A 7804-nucleotide genomic window follows, 5' to 3' on the forward strand; every position below is an offset into this window, starting at 1 on the left:
AGTTGACATACAATATTATACAACATCAGCTTCAGGTGTACAATGCAGTGATCAAGCCTCTACCCCATCCATGATGCGGTCTCCCTAGCAAGACATGTGACCATCTGACACCCTACAAAATATTTACAACATTATTAATTATATTCCTTGAACTGTCATTCATGTCCCTGTGGCAATATTGTACTTATGTATTTATGCTGTCTAACCCCTTCCCCTTCTCCCTCATCCCCACCCCTCCCAACTAGCAACTATCAGTTGTTCCTCTATATCTCTGCGACCACTTCTGTTTACTTTCCTCGTTCATTCAGTTTTTAGATTCCACATATAAGTGAAATCATACGGTATTTATCTTTCTCCGACTGACTTATTGCACTTAACATAATAGTCTCTAAGTCCATCCATATCATCCCAAATGGTACAATATCATTCTTCTTTATAGCAGAGTGGTACTCCATTGTATCAATGTACCAGTACTTCACTTTCTTAACTCGTTTTTCTCTATATCCAGAATATTATGATCACACCTAACAATATTCACAATAATTCTCTAACACCATTTAATACCCAGTTGATACTGAATTGTCTTTCATAGTCCCCCAAATGTTCATTTGTGCAAACAAGGCCTATAGATGACATCTGAAGAATGGTTTATCTTCTAAGTAGCTTTCTATTAGGGAAAATCTCACCTCTTAAACATTTCTTTATGTAATTGATTTGTTGAAGACCTGGGTCATTTGCTGACTGCACATTCTTAAGTTTCAAATCTTGGGAACCTAATCTTGGATATATAAGTGGAGGAGACTGAAACCAGGTTTTGGCATACACCCTGAGAACACTCAGCAGGCTGGGAATATGGCCCCAGAGCTCCTGACAACCAAATTTACAATCTGTGGAGCCTATAGCACTTTCTGTTTTGAGTTTCCTGGGCTTTGTCCTTTGACCTCAGGGCAGATGTGGGTGGGGAGTTTCTGTTTTCATGGTAAGTCATTTTATTTCTCAACATGAATGCTCACCTGTGGCCACTTTGGGGTCTTTTTCCTCTATTAGAGTACACACAGTGATAAAATCTCACCTAGCTGCTGGGGGCTTCATTTCCCAACTGGACATTGGGGTTGAGCCTGCTGCTGGTCCAGCTCTGGGAGACTTATTTACAGGACACTGGTTAAAATGAGCTTCTCTGATGCTCTCTGCAACCTGTGTTCCATATCTCCCCTCACTCCTGCTGAACGGGGAGGCTGGATGGAAGGGTACTCCTGCTGAGCATCCCCTCACTTCTCTTCTCTTCCCCCAGCTCTGCCTCTGCAACTTGACTGTTCTCTAGGAAGACCACTCAACAGGCCAGGAATATGGCTCCAGGGCTCCTGACAACCAGGGATGAGGTGAGTCCTGAAATTTCTTTCTAGCTCCTGCAGGATAGACCATTACCTTTCCTTGTCCTGGAGCTGCCTTGCTGGTATTCTAGCCCTGATCTCGGATAAGGCCTGTCTTATTTGAAGCCTTTTCTCAGACTCCTCTGCTTCATTCATGACTTAGGTATTCAGCAAGTAGTAAACATTTTTGTATTGAAATACAAATATAGCACAGTCATGCTTATGTATCAAGCAATTCCCAGGGCCTACCAAAGTGAAGGAAGGCTTTTGAGGGAGGGGCTGTCTGAGCTGCCCCTGATGGATTTCACAAGTTGAAAAGCTGAAGGAAGGCATTCCTGTGGGAATGGGACAGGAAGCTTAGGCTCAGACACTGGGTGACTAGCACGCTATCCCCCACCATATGGGAAGCTTGGAGTAGCCAGTGGCCTTTGGTCACATTCGTTTTCTCTGTGTAAAGGTGAGGGTGCTGACTTGCTGTCATCAGAAATCATGGAGGACACCAGTCAGTGGGATGATATATTTAAGTCTTGGAAGAAAAACTGTCAACAGAAAAACTGCCAATAATGAAGGAGAAATTAAGATGTTTCCAGATAAAACCATTAAGAGTAGACTTGCTCTACAAAAATGTTTCAGACTGAAATGAAAGGACTCTAGACAGTAACTCTAAACCATAAGAAAGAAAAGTGAACAGTAGTAAAGGTAACTTTATAGGTAAATATTAAAGCCAGTATCATTATACTTTTTGTTTGGTTTAGTGTTTGCTTTTTTAATAATTTTATAATTTAAATTTTATAATTTAAGGCAAACATAAAAGTTACAAATCTTTGTTAATAGGTATACAATGTATAAGGATATAATCTGTGACAATTACAAAACAAGGGAAGAGGAGTGGAAAAATATAGGGGCAAAGTGTTTGTATACTGTTGGAATTAAGTTGGTAGATTTTTACAGGATTAACATGTTAATTGTAATCTGCAAGACAACCACTAAGAAAATACTAAAAAATGTATGGAAAAGGAAAGAAGGGAATAGAAGTGTTACACTAAAAAAAAAAAAAAAAAAGTGAAAGAAAAATCAATAGATGTTTAAAAAGGCATTAATGGAGGAATTGAAGAACAAAAGACATACAGGCACAGAAAACAAATAGCCAGTTGGCAGAAGTAAATCCTTACTTTTTAGTAATCACATTAAATGTAAATATGATAAACTCCCCAATCAAAAAGCACAGATTAGTAAACTGGATTAACAAACCAAGATATATATAGATAGATAGATAGATAGATAGATAGATAGATAGATAGATATAGAGAGATATATATATCTATCTATATATATATATATATACACACACTACCTAAAAGACTCACTTTAGCTATAAAGACATAAAGAGGTTGAAGGTAAAAGGATGGAAAAAGATATTCCATACAAATAGTAACCAGAAGAGAACTGACATAACTGTAGCATAAGACAAAGTGGACTTTAAATCAAGAAAAGTTTATAAAATATTAAGAAGGACATCATATGTTGACAAAAGGTTCACTAAAGAAAAAAAATAAACAATTGTGTATATATATTTTGTTTTCTTTATTTATCTCTTGATAGACATTTGGATTGTTTCCACCTTTGAGCTATTGTGAATAACGCTGTAATGGACATTGGTGAACAAGTATCTGTTTCACTCCCTGCTTTCAGTTCTTTGCAAGGTCCTATGGTAAATTGTATGTTTAACTTTTTGAGGAAATGCTGAACTCTTCCATAGAAACTGCACATTTTATTTTTCTCACTAGTAATGCACAGAAGTTCCAGTTTCTCCACACCCTGCCAAACTTGTTCTTTTGTGTTTCTTTGGTAATACCTGAAGATTAGCTGAATGGATGTCCTGTAACTAAAGATACACAGAAGAAGCCATGTCAAGACTGGCAGGAGGGGTAGAGATATGAAATGGGCTGATCCCACACCCACGTGTGGTGGTTAAAATTCAGGATGGATATCTCTCCTGCATGAGTCCCTGTGAGGAGCGAGGGGTCCCAGCCCCACACCAGACCCCCCAGCCCAGGGTTCTAGTGCCTGGGAAAGAAGTCCCCATAACCTCTGGCTGGGAAAACCAGTGCAGAGTGTGGCTGAGTGAGATGGAGGGCTGCTGGAGTGTCAGGCATTCCTCTTCATGGGCCCATACATGGACTTACTTGCTAATGGAGTCACTTGCTCTAAGCTGCAGCACTAGGGCAGCAGCTCAAAAGGTGCCACGGACTTACAAGGAGGAACTGAATTCTTTGGCTTCAGGGAGAGTACTGGATGGGCAGCTTTCTTCCTGACAGAAGTGCTGGCAGAAACCATTGTTCCTTTGTTAAGCATTCCCACCACCCAGCCTGCATATGCAGGGGGGCATTATATCTGAGTTTCCATCAACCTAGCTAACATGGTTTCTCCCGCCCTGGTGATTCCCTGAGACTCTGCCCCACCCAACTTGCTGGCCCACCCAAGCAGCTTTAAGTGACTTTTCTATACAAGTGGCCTGCCTTGGCTCATGCTATGAACTTTTCTAAAACCTCTCAAAGGTTCACAAACCCCAAACAAGCAGCATCTGGCCTCAGTGTGATTGCTAAGCAGTACCTCTTGTGTAGCAGTGCAAAGCCCGACACTAGTAGCCCGACACTAGTGGCAGCCACATTCAGTTGGCAGCTTAGCCTCTCCTCCAAGCCCAGCACAAGTGGGAATCATCTGCAGATCACTTTGTAGCTCATACCAGGTGACCCCAGGCAGGACACAGGCAAGAGCTGAACTTGGCCTTCCTAAGAGGGCCCAAACCAACACACTCTGTGGCCAGCTTCAGACCACCATCCAACCACTTCCACAAATGATACACCCAAAGGGCAGACTCAGCAGGCACCAGAGAACCACTAAAGCAAATCCTGCTCTGTATGTATGGTCAGCCCCTGCACAACAGCTCCTCCACTGTGGTCATGGACGGTTTTCGCAACCAATCAGCCTGAGGGGCAATCCCTCCCATTGATGTGCCAATAGCAATAAAAACTCAACTACAACAGGAGGGACACATAACCCACACAAGGGACACATCTGGAGCTCCTGGCTTGGGTGACAGGGTGACTGTGCCACTAGGCCCCACAGGCCACCTACTACATAAGGCCACTCTACCGAGACCAGGAGACATAGCAGCTCTACCTACTACATAGACACAAACACGGAGGCAGCCAAAATGAGACAAAGAAACATATCCCAAATGAAAGAACAGAACATAGCTCCAGAAAAAGAACTAAACAAAATGTAATCTACCAGATGCAAAGTTCAAAACACTGGTTATAAGGATACTCAGTGATTTCAGGGAGAACTTCAACAAGGAGATAGAAATATAAAAATGGAGATACAAAAAAGCCAGGCAGAAATGAAGAATACAGTAACTGAAATGGGGAATACATTGGGGGTAATCAACAGTAGATTAGATAAGCAGAGGATCGAATCAGTGATTTGGAACATAAGATAGCAGAAAACATCCAATCAGAACAGCAAAAAAGGAAAAAGAATCCAAAAAAAATGAGAGTTTAAGGGGTCTCTGGGAAAACATCAATCATACCAATATTCACATCATATGGATATCAGAAGAAGAAAGTGAGAGCAAGGAATTGAAAACCCATTTCAAGAAATAATGATAGAAAACGCCCCTAACCAGGTGAAGGAAATAGAGATACAAGCCCAGGAAGCACAGAGCCCCAAACAAAATTAACTCAAAAGAGGCCCACATCAAGTCATATTGTAATTAAAATGCCAAAGGTTAAAGACAAAGAGAATTTTGAAAGCAGCGAGAGAAATGCAGTTAATTCCCTACAAGGGAACTCCCATAAGACTGTCCGCTGACTTCTTAACAGAAATTTTGCAGGCCAGAAGGGATTGGTGAGAAATATTCAGTGATGAAAAGCGAGGACTTAAAACCAAGATTGGTTTACCCAGCAAAGCTATCATTTAGAATTGAAGGACAGAAAAAAAGCTTCCGGACAAAAGTTAGAGTTCATCACCACCAAACCATTATTACTAGAACTGTTAAAGGGACTTCTTTATGGAGAGAAAGAAAAAGAAACATAAAAAAATATGAATAATAAAAAGGTAGTAACTACATATCTCGCAACAATTTTTTTTTTCTTTTAAAGATTTTTATTGGGGAATTGGGAGGATGGGAACAGTGCTGGGGAATTGGAGGAAGGGGAACAGACAAGTTGCTGTCGTTTTCGTTCTTCAGTCTAGTTGTGGAGGACGCTGCTTCACTGGCCCAAGTTGGCACCATCATTGCGCTCTTCCCAGGCGAGGCAGGTCAGTTGCCAGCCTCTAGATGGCCGCTCATGGCAGCTGCTGGCCGCTCACGCTCATACGGTAGCCCATGGCAACCCACTGCCACAGGGGCTGCAGCCTACGCCGTCGCCGGCAACTCACGGCAGCCCAGCTCCAGGTTGAGCTGTTGTTCAGCATCTTAGCTGTAGAGGGCAGTGTCACTGGCCCTCATATGTGGGATCCGAACTGGGGCCCTCTGGCGTCCCAAGCCAGTTCTTAACCATCGCGCCACTCAGCCAGCCCCTCTCAGCAATTTCTTTAAATGTAAATGGATTAAATGCTTCAATCAAAAGATCGTGGGGTGGCTGAATGGATAGGAAAACAGGACTCTTAATATATGCTGCCTACAGGAGACTCACTTCAAATGGAAAGACACACAGACTGAAAGTAAAGGGATGGAAAAAGATATTTCATGAAAATGGAAACAGGAAAAAAAAGCTGCCATAGCAATACTTACACCAGACAAAATAGACTTTAAAACGAGACAGAGAAGGACCCAGAAATTCTACCTCTGGGTATTTATCCGATGAACTCCAAAACACTAATTCGAAAAGACACATGCATCCATATGTTCATTGGAGCATTGTTTAAAATGGCCAAGACATGGAGGCAACTTAGGTTGATAGATGTTGATAGATGAATGGATAAAGAAGTGGTGCATATACAATGGAATATTACTCAGCCATCAAAAAGAAGAAATCGTGCCACCTGCAACAACATGGATGGCCTTAGAGGGTATTATGCTAAGTGGAATAAGTTAGAGAAAGACAAATACCATATGATTCACTTATATGTGAAATCTAAATAAAATAAATGAACAATCAAAACAAACTCACAAATAGAGATCATTTTGATGGTTGCCAGATGGGAGGAGGTTGGAGGATGGGTGATAAAGGAGAAAAAATTAAGAAGTACAAATTTGTAGTTACAAATAGTCCTGGGGATGCAAAGTATAGTATAGGAAATATGTAACTATGTATGGTGTCAGGTGGGTACTAGATTTATTGGGGGTGATCACTTTGTAAGTTGTATAAATGTCTAATAATGGTGGGTACACTTAAAACTAATATTGTATGTTAACTGTAACTGAAACATAAAAATTACAATAGATACAATACAATTAAAATCATTAAAGAAATAAATTCTTTTTTTTTTTTTTTTAAACAACATCCTTTTCTTTTTTTTTAAGCTGACCCATCCTGCCACCTGTTGGCAGCTCAGCTCGGGCTGGGCATCGAACCGCTGTCACTCGGAGTTCACACTCTTGAGCGTGCTCTTAACCAAGTGAGCCACTCGGCCGGACCCCTAAAAACAGAAATTCTTAACAAAATTCAGAATTTTTGTGCTGAAAACCACAAAATTCTGATGAAAGGAATCAAAGAACATCTCAGGAAATGGAGAGACATATCATGTTCATGAATTTGAAGAGTCAACGTAGTAAATATGTCAATTTTCCCCAAGTAGATATACAGGTTTAATGCGAATGTCGTGAAAATACTAGCAAGGCTTTTTGGTCACTATAGACAAGATTATTCTGAAATTTATATGGAAAGGCACGTGTCCCAGAATAGCTAAAGTAACCTTTCAAATGAAGAAGAAAGTGGAAGGAATCAGCCTACTTGATTTCAAGGTCTATCATATAGCTATCACAATCAAAACTGTGTTTTTGACGTCATAGACATAGAGATCAATAGAACAGAATAGGGAACTAAATAGATTTACCAGCAGTGTGGGAAGGAGATTAATAGTCTTGAACACATGGCACCAAGGCTCAAGGTAAAACCAGGATTTGTGGATCTCACCTGGGCGCCCCACACCAGCTTTCTTGCTGCCTGTGGCCCTGGATAGTGGTTTCAGCTGGCTGGTGGGCATGGCTGTCTCCTGTGTGATCAGGGATATGTTTGTGTTACAGGCACTAATGGCCTTCCGGGATGTAGCTGTGGCCTTCACCCAGAAGGAGTGGAAGCTACTAAGTCCTGCTAAGAGGACCCTATATCGGGATGTAATGCTGGAGAACTACAGCCACTTGGTGTCGCTGGGTAAGGACGGCCCTTCTCAGGTCTCTGACTCTGCCTGTGGGCATTTTAAGATCT

The 7804-nt window shown here is 41.4% G+C and overlaps 1 long non-coding RNA gene across 3 annotated transcripts in view; it reads left to right on the plus strand.

Moving 5' to 3' along the window:
* LOC109374069 (uncharacterized) overlaps positions 1-7798 on the plus strand; it is a 20683-nt gene extending 12885 nt beyond the window's left edge. For all 3 annotated transcript variants that reach the window (XR_002122335.1, XR_002122333.1, XR_002122334.1), the window contains exons 3-4: positions 1292-1379; positions 7624-7798. This is a non-coding gene — a long non-coding RNA (uncharacterized LOC109374069). The remainder of the gene's footprint in view (positions 1-1291; positions 1380-7623) is intronic.
* The last annotated feature ends 6 nt before the right edge of the window (positions 7799-7804 follow it).

This window comes from Hipposideros armiger, unplaced genomic scaffold (assembly GCF_001890085.2).
Source record: "Hipposideros armiger isolate ML-2016 unplaced genomic scaffold, ASM189008v1 scaffold_783, whole genome shotgun sequence".
Taxonomy (NCBI): Eukaryota; Metazoa; Chordata; class Mammalia; order Chiroptera; family Hipposideridae; genus Hipposideros; species Hipposideros armiger.